A 17,387-nucleotide genomic window follows, 5' to 3' on the forward strand; every position below is an offset into this window, starting at 1 on the left:
TTTTCCCTTTCAGTATTTTGGATGAGGAAGAACATTTCTATAAAAATCTGTTCTTTCCCTGGAGCAAAATGGCTCAGATACACTCCTGGCTGCAGATCTGACAAGAGGAAAGGTTTTGAATAATCAGCAACTTTTATAAAGCCGATATTTTCCTCTGCAGTAGGGAAATACTTTACACAAGGACTCAGGTGCCCAGACAGTGTTATAGCTTATTCTCAGTAATGACATTTCTAAATGTTGCACTTTATCTGGGAGGAGACAACTAAAGTGGTTGCTGATTTCCTGTGCAAACATGGGCTAAGACAATCAGCCTGTGGGGTAGATTGGAAATACCAGCAGCTATCACCTGCTTTTTTTTATTGCCCTTAGTCGTTGCCCATGTCAGCTGGTACCAGCAGAGTGACGACCTAGTGACTGTGTATGCCATGGTGGTGAGCAGATGGGGATCCCAAGCAAATCTGAATCCTGGATGGCTCCATCAATCTCTAAAATAGCACATCTAAAGCCATATCAGGTGAGATCCTGTGTGCTGCACTGGCATAACTTCTAGGAGAGCTCTTGGTGCTTTCTCTACTACTTGTGCCCATGTAACTAAAACATAGGAAAAACAGTCTCCATTTCCCAGCTTCCAGATGGTTGCACTCCTTGGACAACTGCTTGAAACTCTATTCATCTTGCTTCTTCCCATCTGTGAGGAATTAGTGTTTGAACCCTCTAAGTCTGATATAGTATTTGCTGAAATCACCTCAAAACTTTTCATCTGTCCAAGCTGGCTTCAGTTCAGGATCCACTCCCCATTAAAAGAGCCTTATTGATTCCCACTGGTACTCAGAGATCCTCAAAGACAATTGTGGGTTCTAAAATGCCAATTTTAAGCCTTTGCATACAAAAATGTTTTCTGAAGAAGTGTTTCCCTTTCAAGACATCACAGATTTTTGTAATAATACCTCAAAACAGGTATTTCCTCTGCCAAGCAGCTCCCTAGGAAGCTGGATGCTCTGACTGCTGAGCACTACTGATTCAGAGCAGGAGCAATAAGTGTAATGGGATCCATGAAGGTTCTTTCCAAAAGGTTATTTGGTTTCTAATAATGTGCCAGCTTGGAAAGTTTCTAGTATTTGGACTCCAGGTAGTTCTCACTACCAGAATACCTCCTCCCCCTACAACCATCCACCTCCAACTCCCTGCCAAGTAGTAGTATTTGGACAAATATTAGTTTTTTCCTTGCTAAGTTTCATGCAGGTGGCACAAGAACTTGCCAGCCAGTTGGTCTGGAGTTTAATGTGAATTTTTTTTCCTCTTGGGACTAGGCAGGCATCAAATTGCAGCAACGTGAATCTGTACTTCACCAGTCTGAAGAAGGAATTACCTAGGACAAATGTTTCTCTCTGCTCAATCTCATCTGAAATCCCTATAAAATCAGAATGCAGACAGGAGCTAGAAATAAACATTTATATACCTTTCCAGTCCCACTGGACTTCAATCTACCACAAACACTTACTACAGCTATTTAAAAAATATCTTGTATTATCAGTTGATCCTCTCATAGAAGTTGTATCTGCCCATTTGATTTGAATTTCAGTGGTATTATTTTGCGTGTGTTGAACTACAAAGAGAAGAAAAGGGTTTTGTTATTCCTTTTCATCAACTGATCTAATGCAAGAGGAAAATTGCTGGTAATTATTTTTATAGCAATTATGCTGGCCCAAACACCGTAAGTGCAAGCACATTCCTTGTTATTTATTACAGAAAGATCTCAAACCACAGACTGTTTAGAATGCACAGCATTTTAATTAATGAACTTTGATGAAACTTATTTTAATACAGCTTTGTTTTCCTTATTAAATGACAAGAAAAATTAATTACAACAGATCTGGTAGTGCTTTAATGTAGTCAAGTTGCTGACTGTATTTCAGTAGTTAACTTTCTTCCTTTGGATATGAACAGCATGGCTGCTCTACAGGTGTTTTCTCAACCCATTATAAATCTGTGAAGCTTGAACTTTTATCAGATTTTATGCCTGAACATAAAAAGAATATTTTTTTTTTCTTAGTTGAATTTATCTTAAGCCGTAGGGAGCTGGTTGTCTTTTTGTAAATGGGTGGCTGGTGTATGTTGAGGTATTGTAAACCTAATAAAGTTTTGAGATGAGAGATAGCTCTTATTTTCTAAGGATGACACTGTGGGACTTACTTTGTTGCTTTGGATCATCACAGTTTATGAATTATGTTACGTGTCCACGCTGCGGTATGGGCCTTTACTACCTCCCTTTCTGATAATGCAGCTCCTGACTTAAGACTACCTAGCTGGATGAGCATTAAAAACTCACTCACCACCATATATAGTTGGAGTGATTGAAAAATAACAGCTTTAATGTAGGAAGCTATTGTCCAGCAGATTGTTTTCCTGAAATATTTCTGCTCTGGGGTTTGTTTCTGCTGTTTTTCCTTCAGTGTTCCCCAAAAAAAACAGATTTTCTGCAGAAAAGTAAAACGGTAATGAAACTTCAGTCAGCATTGCATCTTGGAAGTGCTGCTGTGCTGCCTGACAACAGCTGTCCTTCATCTGCTGCACATTCACACTCTCTTGCTCCATGGAAGGAAGGTACTGAGTGTCATGGGCTGCGTGCTCCAGCCAGAGTGCCTGGAGTTTAAGAACAGTAGCACAGTAGCCTGGTGGAACAGAAGCACCTTCTTAGCTTTGGCAGAAAACATTGGCTTTGAATTTTTTCCCTCCTAATATTTTTCCGTGTAGGCTTCTTATTTTTCTTTCAAGTTGCTTCCAACTTGAAATGTGTGCACATACATATGCATGTGCTTTCCTGCCTTTGGTGCCAGTGCCACCAATGGACTTCATAGCAAGCACTCAGAAGGGAGAGCATTGTGAGATCTTTCACTCCTGGTTCTTGCCAAAGTAGTTTTTTTTCCCGGAAGAAAATTAGCCATACTGAATGTAGTTTACTTTTAAATATATCAATGCAGAGTGGAAGGGAGGTTCATCCAGTACTATGAGGCAGCCTTTGAAGATGAATTCACTATTCACTAATATATGTTAATTTTTGAAAGCTACAGCTCTAGATGAGTGATGAGTATCTGCATTCAATTTTGGATGTTGATATTTATAAAATAAACATTTGTCTTCTAGTTAGAGCATTTATATAGTCCTTCGATGGACAAAACCACAATTTCTGCGGTATCTGAAACAGAATGGACTCTTTCCAGAGTATCTTTTGAATACTACATTTCCAAATGGAGTTAGAGGTATAATGTTGTCTTCCGTATAGATTTCAATTTTTGGTGAAACTGTAAGAAATGCCTTATGACTCCTGAATGGCTGTAACAACCTGTGCGATTCCCTAGGTGTGTTTCTGGAATAATTCTAACTGGTGATGTTGGCACTAGATGAGCTTAAGGTCCTTTCCAACTCTAACTATTCTATGATTCTATGTTTGTCTTCTTCAGGATGTATAATTCTACTCCACTGCAGGGTAATACCTTCACAGATAGATTGACTTCTGAGTATTCTACTTGATGATGGGTTAAAAAACCAACCAACCAAACCAGTATTCATTCTCTTGTTATGGTTTTATCCTGAAACAGTTTTTATTTTTGACTTGTACGTATTAGAACAACAATTGACTGTCATCAGCAGCCCTACCTGGTATTTTACAGTCTTCCCCATGCACAGCTTCCCCTGACACATCTCTATCACTGAGTACGTCTCCTGAGTAGGTACTTTTCCAGGTTTGTTGGTGTTTTTTTGATGTGCCCCAAGAGAGAATAGGATGAGACAATCATATTTAAACCTGCGTCTGAAACAAAGGCTTTGAACAAAGGTGAAAGACTCATTTGACTTACTTCATCACCAAGCCCATACAAATTAAACTTACACATTACTCAGAGTACAGCTTGCAATTATGTTGATTAATCATATGTAACTGAGAAAATGGAAACTCATTTATAACAGGCATTATTAATTATTGTGTTACTTTTGATTTCTTAAAGCCCTATTCCAGGGACAATTCCACTCCCAATGAGCTGGTTAATTTTATTTCTCTTCCATCTTATTCATAATTAATTTTCAAAATGTTGTTTATATGAAACAATTAATTTAACACAGTTCTTTAAAGAAAAGGAATATGTAAACTCATTTAGAAGTATATTATTTTAATACTGATACTGGAAATAGAGATGTTTTTCCAAGTAATATAAATACGAGAATGTAAGTTGACCTTTGGTTTGTTTTATAGCAGAAAGTAATATGTACATTTGATTTTGAAAAGTGTATTGACCTTTGAACCATTGTCTAAAGAAAACTTGAGCTAATAATGAAAAGAATGATATGAGAAACTGTTCAGCTAGTAAAGAGTCTTTTTTCTTCTATGAACTGGCACCACAGTACTCTGAATCTTAGGAAACAGAGAAGTCATGTATACTGACCCCCAGAAGATACATACAGTATCACTTTGGCTGCAGATTTTGTGTGTCAAAGAGGTTGTGTTTTCTGATGAAAAAATCCCAGAAGTCTTATCTGCAGGATTGTTTCACAGGTAGCTTTCAATGGTAGTGTCGTGATTCAAAATGAATGGAACTGGTTCTGCATCACTGTCTAAAAATATTCAACACTGTGCCTTCAGAGAGGAAACCATCTAGTGGCTTTAGTTACTATTGACATGTGTTCAGCTAGACCCAGTTCTGATGGGTTCTCTCTCAGAGACTTGCTTATGTTTCCCAGCCATTCTTTTTTTGATCCTCCTCTTCTGCCTCCTCGGTTCAAAGCCCTTTGCAAGCGCTGAGCCAGTGCCCTGTTCCAAGGCACTGATCAACACCGACTCACAGGTATGAATCCTACTCTTTCAAGATAGTTTGGCTCCCCCAGAACTCACCTAGCATTTTGGTGGGAGCAAGCCCTTGGGGAAGGAATTACTGGCTGCTATTTTCTAGCTGTTTCTCAGTTCATACTGGAATGCTGGAGTTAATGATGGGACTATTGTGTTTGCCAGAAGTTGAATCTGGGCACCATTTCAGCAGGCAAAAGTATTCCTAAAGCACAGTGGTATATTGAGTTGTTTTGTTTCAAATTCATCTAAGGCAGTCACAGACAGTGACTCCATGTAACTTTTAATTAGTATATACCTACATGATTTTAATAAGCTTTTTACAAATGGATTGCTCTGTCACATGGCATTATTTTTTTAAGCTTATGTTGCTGAGGAGGTCAAATGTGAATAGCTCATTCTAAGATTGAAATAAAATATGCCAAAAGTAATGCTTTATGAGATGATTAACAATTCCCTATTCAACCTTGCTGAGAGATTGTTGTTACATCCCTTTGTTAATGTGCAAGTTGTCTTTTGCAACCAAGTGAGGCAGCCTTTTGTAATTTAGATAATAAAGAGAATTGTTGTTGTTGTTTAATGAAAGAATGATAATTTATTGACACTTGGATCACATAATGCAGGGAGTGTAATGAAACCGAACAAACTAATTTCATTCCTCCCTGTGTACTCCATGCTAATTAAAAGCAACAATCAATATGGGTGTAGCATTGTCAACAAAAGCATTAAACCAAAAGGCTGATGACAGTTTTCAAGGATGAGGCGGTTGGGAGGGAGGTTAAAAAGAAACCAGGAAATATGCAGAAGGCAGAAGCTGGAACTTTTGATAGAGAGATTTTTGGACTTTCAGTTGAGTTTTATGGCTTTTCTTCTTTGTATTTCGTCAGATGACTGATTTGGTAAAGTCTGATGATGCTTTTTATGCCTCTGATTTGAAAAGAGACTTCTTAAGTCAAGGCGCTATGACTTGCTAGTGGGGTACATGAGAAGGAGCTTTCCTGAAGGCATCTAATTTTCACAAACCCTCTTGTCACAGTGGCTTTCTCTGGAGTTAGTGAAAAAATTCCCATTGCTCCTGGTGGGATCAGGATCTTGCTGTAGAAGTCCCCCTATAAACTTGTACAAGGAAGGCTCCTTGCGAAGATCAGGGTGGCCTGACTAGCAGCATTCCCTAACCATTGTCCCAGAAGCTGGCTCAGGAATTTCAGCAGTTAGCTTGCTTTCCTCCTTTCTGTTATAATAAAAAATACTCATTTATCTGTTCCACGGATCACAGTAGGAATGAAGGACACAGCGAAGATCTTTACAAATAGCAGGGAGAGGGTTTGTGTGAACACTTTGGACAACTGTTATGTGAATTTTCTTTACCAATATAATATACATACATATATATATATATCCCTTGTACCCCTTAAAAGCATCCAGATTACTTACTGAAATACAGAAGCTGCTGTGTAACATAAACAGGCAACTGTACTTCAGATATTGCCAAAACTAAACTGCTAAATGATTTCTCAACTCTCATCCATTTAGTTACCCTTTGGGTGCTGAGTGGACCTTGCACTTTACTCGCTGAAATTTGGTTTGTAAGCTCATTGAGGCTTTTTTAGATGAGGATGAAACAAATTCTGACAAGAGGGGACTCCTCAAGACTGTATTGCTATAGCCATCAGCCTCTGGAGAGACAAAATCAGAGTGATTTCAGCTCCAGCAACTCAATTGATTCTGATTTCATTAACTAATGGGTAATGTTGAGGTGTCTCCTTTGATGGTGTTTTGTTCAGTGGACACCATAATGTGCCAGTTGTAGTTTTATGTCTCTGGGTATCCTGTGGGCATAGATGTGTGCAAAAATCTGAGGGATATAAGAAGGAAAAGCAGGATAGAAAACACATGTCTGCATGGCTCTTTTGGAAGACATCCCTCTGGCTTTTATGAAGTTACATCAGGGAAAATAGATCCTGCCTTACCAGTTTTTGAAAGTAGATGAAATTACCTTATATCCTCCTAAGACTCAAGGCTCAAAATAACACTGTGCTGAGGGAAGCCTTCAGGGAAGCCTGTGGAGACAAAGAGCAGAAGAAGGGGAAAACAGAGAGCAGATGGTTTTCTCAGGGAAATGATCAAAAGGCTGATGGCAGCCTGTTTCTAAATTGAGGGGCTGCGCAGCTGGACCAAAACATCTGGTCAGTTTACAGTGGATGAAAAATTAGTCACTTTTTAGCAAAGGCAGTGGATTCATAAATGTATTCTTTGGGGATTGTGTAGTTCATTAGCATGTTTGCAGAACTGAGTTGCACAATCTACAATTTTGAATAAAAGGCTGTTGGGACAATTTCGTTTCTGCTTATAAATTACAAGATGGAGCCTCAGATGGAGTAAACATGTATGTGTCTATTAAGGTCAACACAATTAGATTGGATCAGGGATGCAATTGAGAACCCAACTTTTATTTAGCCTTTTTCTCCCCTTTGCACTGAAGTGACCGACACAAACGTCTTCAGATTGAGTCTTGACACATAAATGTCCCTTGCTCTTCCAGGTAAAAATCTTACACCCCCTTATCTCATGGAAGAAAAGTGGGTGCTGAATATGACCCTGAATCAGTGGGATCCTTGGTGCATTTATAGTAAGTGTAATCACAGGACTGAGCTCAGTCAGAAAGAGTGGCAGTAATGGTTACGTGACTTGCAATCAGAGGAGCAATTGCTCCTCTTTCATTTATGGATTGCCCTACCTAATGCAATAAATGTTATTCAACTTATGGACAGAAAGAAGGAAATTGGTAAATTGTTTTTAAAGGAGCAGAGCTCTGACACATGCATTTCACTTGCAGCAAAATGTTTGCTTGGAAAATAAACCCTACAGTTCAGTGGCATTCAAACAAACTGTTATTTCCTTTTGTTTATTGATTAAAAGAGAGGTTACAGGTAAGGGGATTTTAGTTGACTAGACAAGAGTTGTGATTGATTTGTTCAGAGAAGTCATATTTTCAAATATTTTCTTTAAACAATGCATGGAAAAAAGAAACTTAGAACTGTGTGATCTTTGTTTCCAGAGAACATTGTTTCTCAAAAATTCATTGGCACTCCAAACTAAATCCCTACCAAAGGTGAGACCTCTACAATATTTGTTTCTCATGAGAGTTCTCATAAATCTTGAGGGATTTTAATAGTAGAACCAACCTTCATAAATACAATTTTTTCTGTAATACAAGTTATACATGAAAATGTTTGTGATAGAAGAAAGGTTTTAAAAAAAATATTTCTCACATAGTTACTGTGTGCATGATAAATTCCGTGAGTATGGTGTGAAAAGGAAATAAAGCTGAGCAATATAATTTTGAAGCCTTATCTCCAGTCCTGCTGTTCATTACAGGCATTTTGTAGTTGCACTTAAAATGTATTTTTCCACATCTGAGAATATTTCAGATAGCTTTTGTTGCCAATGAACTATGCAAAGAGTTAAATTCATTGCTTATGTTAAGGGACTATATACATGCTAATCAAGGGCCGACTCTAAGAACCAAGTAATTATCTATATGATGTTGCAAAGTGGTATTATACTTTTTTATGTAGAGATAAAAATTGCTCTGGAATATGAATGTACCAGAGATTTTTTTGTATGTGTGTTACATTTTCTAGTTCTGGAGGATTTCATTGGTCATAAAAGACCTCAACAACTTCACACCACTTAGCACAAGAGTGATTTCTTCCTGACGTTTGGATGGTGAGGTAGGCTTTACAGTTGGCTTTATCCCTCTTTAGCAATCAGTGGCCCATTTCCAAGCTGTGTAATAGCATCGAGGTTTGTCTGCTGCTTTCATCTTTCCAAATACTCTTAGGTACTTTTATGGAATGTCATTATCAGGCTCACTTGAGTGATCTCTGCAGTCTGCAGAGGGGATAAAGGAAGGAGTAAGGACAATCTTGGAGAGGGGAGAAGTAGTGTACTTATTTTTAATGCAAAAATCCTGTGAATCTGTGAATTATTCATACCACAAATAATCACTGGCAATGATGAGTGCTTTTTTACAAGAGGGCTTGAGTTCACTCTTCTCTCCAGCTACCTTGATTTTGTTTCTATTATATGTTAAAGGCAAATTGGCAAATCAGTCGTTACTCTTCAAATAAACTTACTTCAACCTGAAGATTTCAAACAAACACAAATTCCATCTGTTTGGCAAGTACTTCAGGGAGCCTTATCTCACTTTAACAAATCACCCCCTTCCTGCCATCAGGTCTGTACAAAGTGATCATTAAGTTCCGTTAAAAATGAAGCTGCTCTAGCATCCTTTTGTGACCATGAACAGTTAGGCAAGGTGCATAAGGTTGTTGCTTGTTTGCATGGTTCAGCTGATTTAAATATGACTTCAGAAGGGCAATCACTGTATGAAAGTATAGGGATGTCATCTGAGGGCAAAATAATATTATTTTTACGTACATAAAATAAGAACAAAACAAACAAAAAAACCCTCAAAACAAAACAAAAGCCTTTTTACACTAGGAACACCTTGTCTAAACTGTCAAAATTCTTTTAAGGAGAAAGTACTTTTTCCCTCATAAATGTCTTAAAATTACTTCAGCCTACAAGATTAACATTGTTTAATATTTTTTATTATGTTCCTGTTTAATGGTACACAAAGCCTTTAAAACATTGTAAATTCCTTTACAAAAAAAGACAGATCATCCAGCTTACAGATGAAATGGTAGAAAAGTATTTCAAACAGACCACAGCTCAACATGAGGCTGATCTCTTGTCCTTTATTTAATACCAGTATCATTCCATTGACCTCTGTGGAGTTATTCCAGAGTTAATCCAAAGCAAATGAAATTACAACTGGGCCCACTGTTTTCATACTAATTTCAAATGAATGGGCACTTGTTCTCAATGTATCAAGGTCTGTTCCAAATATTTAACTTCTGCTTCATCACTTTTGATCCCAGTGGCTTTATTCATGTTAAATCGGAGCTTACTGGGTTGTTTGAAAACATTGTCAAATGCATCCCCACCGACTTGATTTGGGAATACTGAGCCAAATCTCAATCTTTTGACATAAAACAAGATTTTGCTACTTGTGCTTTTCTTAAATCATCTCCTCCTATTCTTGATTAAAATAATACTGTTTGATTACTTTCAGTGACATACAAATGCTAGACCCAATAGGAATGCCCAATAAGGAAACCTGTATGTTTTTGTCTATTAAAATAATAAGTTTAAATGTTACCTTTAATAGCCTTATCTTTAACAAAACTCTCAGTAGTTAAAGCTCCACAAGGAGAAAATCAGGGTCTAATAGATTAAACAGTTGAACGTTTGGCAAAAGACAGAGTTGTTTAAAAAATAGCAAAGCAATTTTGCTCTCAGTAAGCCAGTAACTAGCAGTGTTGCACAAAGCCTGGTGCCTACAGGTCTGATTCCTGTCTGTTACTGGTGGTTAAACCTAAGTCCATTCTTTAGGCTCCTTGATTTTTATTCTCTGATGGTTTTGGTAGACATATATGAGATCATCAGTAGCCATACACATTTCCTAGCCAGCTGTATTACAAGAATTCTCTATCCCATAAATATTTTAGCTGTCACTTGTCAGAAATGCTGCATAATACTAAATGAACCTGAGATCTGTGAGAGCTCAGAGACACGTTCTCGTGGGTGGCTTTTCTGTTTTTCTGGCCAGAACTGTCATCCCTCTGTGCTCTTTGACCAAAGGTCAGTTGATATGCAAAAAGCTTTGCATTTTTTATTTAAATACTTTGGCACCGGCATCTAAAAATGCATCTCAACATGCACAGTGTCTAAAGAAGAGCTAAGGTGGTTTTACAAAGGTGTTTCCACTAAAGGCAGTGGCACATGTGTGAGTATTCATGGCTAGACAAGTTTGTTTACTAGGAAATTTTCTCCACTTCTAGCTACCATTTGCGTATCATTGGCATGACTGACACAGGGGAGGTGGAGAGATGCAGATAGATGATTTGAGGTTATACACAGAGAAACAGCTGGTAACACGAACATACCACACTGCAATATTTAAGAACCAGGAAGAATTACATAGTTAATGAAGAGCTGCTATGCTTGAAAACTTATCTGTTTGATCTAATAAAAGATGTCTCTCCTTGCAGATCATCTCTCTTTTACCCTTACATTTTCATGCCTTCATCAACATAACTACTTGCATATGAACAGGATCATAAAAATATGAGCTTAATCCACATCTTAAAAATCAGTTCTGTTTTTAAAGAGTTTCTCAGTGCTTCATTAAAACTTATGCCACCCCTGTAAGTTTAATCACCTTTTGACACCTGTGTAATCTGTATGCAGCTGATGACAAAGTGCTTAGTTTCATACTCGGGATGTAATCTGGTTTCCTTTCTCAGATATTTATTCAGTACTTTTGGAATTTTGGAAATTTCAGCGCAATTTTTCTTGGAAAATTGGTAGGGATTTTATGGCCATGTCCAAGTAGAAACTTCATGTGACCTCAGGCACTGCTGCAAAACCATGTTAAGTGAAGTCTTTCTTATACCACTATGTGAAATGTCCTCTTATTTTTTTCATTTATACTGACTTTTACCAAGTGATTTATTCTCCATATGAACAAGCAAGAGTGAACCAGAACTGGTTTGCTGGACTAACCTGGTTCTCCAGATGATTAAAGTTGAAATTTTAGATCTGGTTGATTCATTTTCACTGCTGAACAGATTGTACCTCATTAAAGACTATAAAGTCTATTGCAATTACCATCACTTGTGTAATGCCAGTAACTCAGCATGTCAAAGTGCTTGACAAAGAGCTGGTGAAAGCTGAGAAATAAAGAGATCCAGGATCTTCCCATGTTTCCGTAGAGACACAGTGGTAGAGTCATGCAGAGAATTCTGGCAGGGTTTGTGCGCTGCTTTTGAGTGGGATAGAGTTAATTTTCTTCAAAGTACCTGGTGTGGTACTGTGTTTTGGATTTGTGCTGGAAACAGTGTTGATAACACAGGGATGTTTCCTTACTGCTGAGCAGTGCTTGCCCAGAGTCAAGGCCTTTTCTGCTCCTCACACCTGCCCCACCAGTGAGGAAGCTGAGGGTATACAAGTAGTTAGGAGCAGACACAGCCAGGGCAGCTGACCCCAACTGACCCAGGGTGTATCTCATACCATAGGACATCATGCTCGGCATATAAAGCTGGGAGAAGAAGGAAGGGGAGGGATGTTTGAAGTGATGGCACTTGTCTTCCAAGTCCCCATAATATGTGATGGAGCCCTGCTCTCCTGGGGATGGCATCTCCTAGGGATGACCTACAGTGGGAAGTGGTGAATTAATTCCTTGTTTTGCTTTGCTTGCATTCACAGCTTTTGATTTACCTGTTAAACTGTCTTCATCTTAACCCACGAGTTTTCTCACTTTTACCTTTCTGATGCTCTCCCCCATCCCACTGGGGGCAGTGAGCGAGTGGCTGCATGGGGTTTAGTTGCTGGCAGTTTAAGTTGCATTTTTCCTGTCTATGAATGTCAGTCCAAGGATGTAGTCCACTAATCTACTTTTCCACAAAAGGCCATGAAATAGTTAAATTTTATCCATCTTATACAAATAAAACATAATTTCTCACATAAATAGACTTTTCATTTGGTTTCCTTCCTTTGCTACCATGCAACTTCTCCAACTTTGCTGCCAGCAATAACCTGGGGAGAGCTGGGAATTTATGTCAAACTGGAACAGAACACAAACTCTTTGTTCCTGTTTTTAGAGTTCCCAAATGTATCAAATCGCAGACAGTTCAGTCTTCCTGTCATTTCTCCCTCCAGCAATTGAGTTGTCTGTCCCTCGGTAATGTCTCCCCAGGAAGATGCTAGATATACAGCCACCACTGCTGCTGTCTTGGGGCTCTGCTGCCATCTAGCCACCTTCCACCTTAACTCCGAGCTCATCTTTTTTCCCTGGGAGCCCTCCTGTTTCCCTGGGGGCCGAGGTAGCACCTGTGAGTGTGCGAAAACACACGTGGTCCTTTGCCACTGCCTGAAACCAGGATGACAGTGGTTATCCAGCTGTGCAGGCTTCAGTTCACAGTGAGGAGTTTGTTGGTTTTGGCAGTTGTTCAAATTCTGCTTAAGGAAATGTTTTTAAACTCTAATACCTTTGAATTGATGGTCTAGCAACATTGGTCCTTTTCACTTAAACATTGACAGAAAGTTGATCAGCACTTAAAGCAAAGTCAACATGAAGACTTTCAAAAAGTCTTTTAAATCACAAACATACAAACTCCAAACACAGCAAAAACAATTTTTGAGGACAGTGCAGGTGCAAATCTCCTTTGTAGAGCTGCTTCTCCCTTCCTACAGAGCAGATCTTAAAGTTTCTAAAGTATTCCATCAGAAGGACAGCAAAAAAAAAAGTGTAACATGATCAGAAAAACGCACCCAGTAAAAAACCAAACCAGAACACAACCAACAATAGAATATGTATGCAAATATATAACAGAAAGCAATATACATCTATATTGTTTAAAAGTATTCTCAGTTCTCCAGGAATCTGTTTGTTTACTGGTTTACATTTTTAGCAAAACAGCTAGAGGGAAGATTAGTGGAAGAAGATGTTCTGTGCAGAAGAGTACCGTAGTTTGGCTGCAGTCATCTTTGAAAAACAAACAGGATTAAAGAAAACATAAACCCCACCAGCAACTCATCTTTTCATCCTTCCCCTTCCCCTGCCTGCAAGTTCAGAGTGGTGGGGGTTCCATTGAGCCCTGTTTTGGAACCCCATGGGATTACTCAGTAGCTCTCTGTACAGCTACTGTTGAAAAGAGCCCAGGGGGGCAAAAGCTTCAGTGCTGTTACCTGGCTGATGCTGGACCCTGCTGCCAAAAAGAGGCGGAGATGAGTAGAAGACTTGTCCTCATCCCAAGAGCACCAAGCATTCCCAGGTCCCCTGCTGATCCCCAGCCCTGCATTTAGGTATTCGTATTTAGGGAACCCACCTGGGAGTTTAATACGGGCTTAACAAGCAATACTATCGTGCTCTGTGTTTCTCTTCATGCTGTCTTTTTGTATTTTCTCCCTAACACTGTGTTCTTCCTATATTTTCTCTTCCATTTCTCAGCACCCTCTCACCAAGTATCTCAAACCACTTCAGTCTGGCAAACTGAAACAACTAATCAAAATTAAGGCACTGTGATTCTCTGTGGTTTATTCCCCCCCGTAAATCTGCCACTCACCTGTTGTCACGAGTATAAAATTCCTCTGTAGCAGTTGGACTCGGGGAAAGAAAACAGCTGGATTTCCACTAGGTGGTGACGTTGTAAAGCTGATTTGGGATGAGAGCTCCTGGAGCCGGGATTGAGCCTGGGACGCCGCTGACGCGGGGCTGGAGGAGGTGGTGCTGCTTTGGGAATCTGCAGGTCGCTCATCTTCCTCCCGGCGCCTGCGGAGGGAAGCAGCGGGGCCGGATCTGTGGGGCTCCACCGAAATAGAGTTTTCTTGTCTTCCAAGTAAGGAAAACGGTGAATGAGAAGATAAATGGAAAACCTAATTCTGTGATTATATCTTTAAGGACCTAGTTTATCAGGGGAAGAGTTAATTTATCTCACCAGGATTTGTAAACTGTTGTCCTGATCTTATAAATAATTTGGGTTTTTTTTCAGACAGTTTTACCATCTGCTTTGATTTGAGGCTTTAAGGTCTTTTTTTTGCTGAGAATAATTTGCACGCTGTCAGCACTTAAACACTGGAAGAAATAGATAGAAACAATAATTTAGTTATTGTTTAGATGAAACAACAACAAAAAAAGTGCCCCATTTTTCTCAGGGTGATTAAAAGAAATTTTCATGACATTAGGTTTGCACTGAGATTTTTGACGCAAACAAATGAAAGCAAGATTTAGAATGTTGAAGCTTGCACTGCCATTCTAATTTGTGAATACAGGCTCTTGAAAAAGGAACTCGATGTAAGTTTATGAAGGTGTTGCACTTTCTTTTGCATTTAGGAGGAAAACACAAAACACTATCATTTTACATAAGTTCTTCATTTTGTTAAAATATGGTTCATTCTTCCACACATTACCAAGACATTTGATAGACAAACCCTTTTTCCACTCAGTTTTCTGCCGCTGAAAGAGCACTGCATTATGTATTTCTGCATCTCCACTGTGTATAGTATTTATTATTCCAGTTACTGCTTAGAGGACATATAAAAACAGTTATTTGTAGCAAACATGCATCCGACAGGCTATGCTACATAAATACTGAATATCACATCCTACAGCTGAGCCTATTGCTGGTCACCTATAATATTTTGGAAGCAGCTTTCAAATAAACTGAAGTCCCCTCTGACAACCCCTACTGTCCAGAATAAATTGTTGAAAAATACAGGTTAGAGCTCTCTCCATCACCCATTTTTCTTCTTATTGCATGTAAAAGCCACTCACACAGATCTCTGCAGCTGAAGGTGGTGCAGGATCTAATTTTCTCTTGCAGTAGTCCTGCATGATTCTTGCTTCAGTGCACAGGTTTCCTCTGGCTAACTTAAACTGGGGCTGCTGTGTGCCTTCATGCAACAGGAAACAGGACACCATGTACCACCTTTTTAGCCTTAAACACAGCAAGAATTTTTGTTGAGTAAATTTATGTTTGTAGCAGGGTGTCTGTTGAACTATTCCACAATATATGCCTAGAAATTATTTGTTATCTCACATCCACTACAAGTATTTGCAAATATAAGCATTTTCAAGTTATTCAGGACAGTGTTTCATTAATGAAGTGGAAGATTTAGTAGCTTCTCAACCTTTTGAGTGCATGCTGTAATTAAATGATGGCTGATCTTCTTGAAGGTGGTTTATCTCTTTTCCTCATGATTATCTGTAGCTATTAGCTATAGCGGCTCACTATAGTGGCTCACTGTCAACAGAGAAACGTCCTAAAAGTTAGATACTGAGATGTTGTGCTGAGAAGCAGTCCTTTTATTTTTTCTTGCTAAATATCAACATTTTGCTTTTACAATTTTTAGATGCACATATCGTAGACTCTTGTCTTTCTCTCTTGAAATATATTGGAAAAACTGCACAGGAAATTTGGGTCACAGTCCTTCTGTGAGGAGATCATTTCTTCCCTAATGTCACAGCAACAAAATCAGGCAGAACAGAAAAAAATATCCTAAGTATCCTAAGAACCAAAGATCTATCTCATTATCATCTTCCAAATTCTCTGCTCTTTCTTTCTTGTTTGGGGTGAAGAAGCCACAATGTGTGAGAGTGGAGGGAGGAGTAAATACAAGTTCTGTTACAGCTTCTTACTTACTCATCTCAGCAATTTTAAGCAGAGAATAGAGATACCTAGACAGACAGATTTGAGTTGAAGAAGTGCTTCTATCAGTGATGTTCCTGCATAATCTCTTTATTTCTAACAACAGGATTATGTTGAATGTGAAGTAGATCCAGCTCTGCTAAAATTGTGTTTGAGTGAAATATGTCGACATGTGGAATATCACTACCACTGTCACTAGGCAGCCATTGCTTAGTCACCCTACTTAGCCTCCTACATCTTGGTGCAACTACATATAAATGGGAAGTCCTTGATCCTTCCAGCCTCTCCATCCATCCTCTGTGTGCAACAAACAAGCTGTCTACAAACTTGGCTTCCTGTCTCTCTGCTCCAAGATTATCCCAAGTTGGCTACAATTTGGCTTTTAAAGAGCCATTCTTACAAGATCACTGAAGCATTTCCCCCTTCCATTTAAATCCTCCTTGGCTTCTCATTGCACAGTACACTGACTGTGTGCTCTTTATTGGAATTGTGTCTTTCTGTAACTTTCATTATCTTCCCCTATCCCTATTCCTCAGCCTGTGTAGGCCCTTTCTGTTCTGTTTAGCTACTGGTTTTGAATTAATATTTTTTTCTCTCTGATTTCAGACCTGTCTCTGCACCCTAGCCTAGATGTCAGCCTTTGTCTCAGAGATTTTCTTATCATTGCCTGCTGTTAATTTCTATTTGAAAACTGTACAGGTCAGAAATGAGTTGTAGATATTCTGTCACAAGTGACATAAGTTATATGACTTGTCAGGTTCTCCAAAGTCTCTTAAACCTCTCCTATGGAAGTCAGTGAGACCAGACCTTGGTGCTGCCATTTCCTTCTAAATACTTTTTTTCTTTCTCCCCATCAAATACTCCTCTTTCCCAGCGCTGACATCTCTCTAACAGTCAAAATCACCCCCTTGCAACAACTTATGAACAGAGGATAACCACATCCTTCATACTTGGGTCTCTGTGTGTGGTGCATTCAGGCATTATGAAGCCTCATTAGCATCTGGAGCTGATGTGGAGAAAAGACCTTAGGAAGCAAAAAGCAGTAACTGGGGTGGCCCTGGATTGCTCCTACATTCTGATGCATTGCCCTTTTAACTTTCCATTCATCTGTGGCTACTCCTCTACATCAGAGGATTTTTTTAATTGCTTTCTCAAATATATATGGGAATACCATAGCAACTTCTGTTCAATGCAGCAAATCTGTTTCTTCAGTAATTATTACCCTAATTAACTCTAAGATGTTAGCAATGTTCATTCTGCTGATTAGATTTCAG

At 38.9% G+C, this 17,387-nt stretch overlaps 1 long non-coding RNA gene across 2 annotated transcripts in view; it reads left to right on the forward strand.

Moving 5' to 3' along the window:
* The window catches only part of LOC130600571 (uncharacterized), a 36,367-nt gene extending 34,261 nt beyond the window's left edge, over positions 1–2,106 (forward strand). Inside the window, exons 2-4 of one of the 2 annotated variants that reach the window (XR_008972487.1) lie at positions 370–514; positions 612–718; positions 1,315–2,106. This is a non-coding gene — a long non-coding RNA (uncharacterized LOC130600571). The remainder of the gene's footprint in view (positions 1–369; positions 515–611; positions 719–1,314) is intronic. The other variant, XR_008972486.1, reaches the window with a different exon arrangement.
* Positions 2,107–17,387: the final 15,281 nt, after the last annotated feature.

This window comes from Pezoporus wallicus, unplaced genomic scaffold, assembly GCF_028554395.1.
Source record: "Pezoporus wallicus isolate ANWC-B61680 ecotype Strahan unplaced genomic scaffold, APGP_CSIRO_Pwel_v1 contig_6354, whole genome shotgun sequence".
In the NCBI taxonomy this organism is placed as follows: domain Eukaryota; kingdom Metazoa; phylum Chordata; class Aves; order Psittaciformes; family Psittacidae; genus Pezoporus; species Pezoporus wallicus.